A 2,068-nucleotide genomic window follows, 5' to 3' on the forward strand; every position below is an offset into this window, starting at 1 on the left:
TAGGATATATTAAACCTTGGCGTGTGGGGAGGAATAGGGATAACATTTGTGATAACAGATACCACCTGGCTCAGGTAGAAGGTAACATTGAACTATAGATCTCCCATTTCATGACCAAAAGATGTTAAACAAAATCAAAAACCTAGAAATGGGAGCGTTAGCTACCAATAACAGGAATTTGCTCTGGAGGAGAGAAGAGTTATAGGAAAGACAATTTTAAATCTCTGTGAATTTGAGATAACTACAAACAAATAATAAATAAAAATCATATATATATACACATACATGATTTTATATATTATTTTTCTCAGGAAGAGGGATATAATCATTTCCAGCTGGAAAATTTTTCCCAGGGATTGCTTCTTTGTTCTGAATTTTACTTTTGAGTATTTGATGCGTTTATTTGTTATTTCTTTCATTTTTTCCTATCCCATTGGACTATAAAATTATTGAGTATGGGGATTAAGTCATACTCATCTTTCCACCTTTCTCCTAACTCAAAAACATTTCCATCCATGTCCTCTTTTCTCAAATAGAAGAAGAAATGAGGCAACTGTCAACTACATCTTACCAAAAGACTTTCTTATAAATAAATTTAAAATGGAAACAGAGTTTTAAAAGAATAAATGCCTTCATCCCATTCATTGTATTTTATTGCCTAAAGTCTGGCAAGAATACATTGGATATGAAAACTCATGTTACTAAGCAAAGATTGTTTGAGTAAACATGTATCTATTTACTTAAACTTTATTTCACCCGAGAAGTCTATTATATGTCTCCAGGGGACCTACAGTATAGAACACAAGGATCTAGAACTTTATTATTGATGTGCTGTTGAAAATCACTTGATCTTGAATCTCAAAGCAAAAGGAAAAAGCATTTTACTAATTCCCCTCCACCCCGATATTTTTTCCACCTACGAAACTGTACCCTAAATCTTCTATTATCTGAATAAAAAAATCAATCAATAATGTGTCAGCAATAAGTGCTTTATACTTGTGTCTAACTCATCTAGATAAAATGGTAATTGTGAAGTTTGTATCGGTAAAATACAAATTTGATTAACATTAAAGTCATCACTACACAAATTGATTTAATATATAATTTTATTTAGTTTTCACTGTATTCAATATACTGTGCTAGTATTCTGGGGTAGAGAAAAATGAGAGGTAGTTCTTAGCTTTGTGCAGTGGCAGTATCATAGCTAATGAGGTTCATTGTTAATTGAAAACTTTTTTCCCCATAGCCTGCCACGACTACTTGAAATATAGTTGGCATTGGCAATTTTTGACAGTCTCTACAGAGACTGAACTAAAAAAAAAAAACAAAAAATAAAAAAAAGAGGTATTTCTGTCCTCAAAGAGTTTTAGATTTAGAGAGGCACACAAATGTATGAAAAATTAACTATAAAACTGGTTAACTATAAAAAGGCCAAAAATAAAATTGTTAATAAAATGCGTTGGAAGTTCAGAAGACTAGTAAAACAACGATTTAAAATTTCTTTCATTAGTATCAAACTTTAAATGAACAAGTTGACAAATCAAGATAATTTTTACCTTTTCTCTGCATGATAAATCCTCTTTGGACTTTCTTACAACATAAAATGCATGCATGCATTTATTTTATTTCAGTTAAAGTCGGATCTTTAAACTTTTTTCCTGCAGAGATTATTATTCTGTTTGTGATATTACAGAAATATGATATCATGGTTAGATCATTTAAGTTGTAATTTTTTAAAAAGTTAACTTCTTCATTATTTATTATTTGCAAACAGTTACATTCCTTAGCTGACCATTTGGTACCAGAATATTAGAAAAATGAAACTTGCTTTTAGATTTTTTGTTATCAACCTTGTTTGCGATGCCAGATACCAAATTTTGGTCTCTTGGAAATAAGAGAATCTACAGAGTTGTATTTTTGCTTTCCCTTGTTTACCTCATATGTTGCTTCTATTATCTAAATTCTAGTGTTTTTAATCCTAGGGAGTCTAAGTGGTCTGTGTACAAAATAATGACAGAATTAAAGTCATGCTACTCTGTGTTTACTGATTGTCCCTAAGTACACAGGT

At 30.7% G+C, this 2,068-nt stretch overlaps 1 pseudogene; it reads left to right on the top strand.

Moving 5' to 3' along the window:
- Nucleotides 1-1,178: 1,178 nt before the first annotated feature.
- On the top strand, nt 1,179-1,306 carry LOC138377640 (U4 spliceosomal RNA; annotated as a pseudogene).
- Nucleotides 1,307-2,068: the final 762 nt, after the last annotated feature.

The sequence above is a fragment of the Eulemur rufifrons genome, chromosome 29 (genome assembly GCF_041146395.1).
Source record: "Eulemur rufifrons isolate Redbay chromosome 29, OSU_ERuf_1, whole genome shotgun sequence".
Classification (NCBI taxonomy): domain Eukaryota; kingdom Metazoa; phylum Chordata; class Mammalia; order Primates; family Lemuridae; genus Eulemur; species Eulemur rufifrons.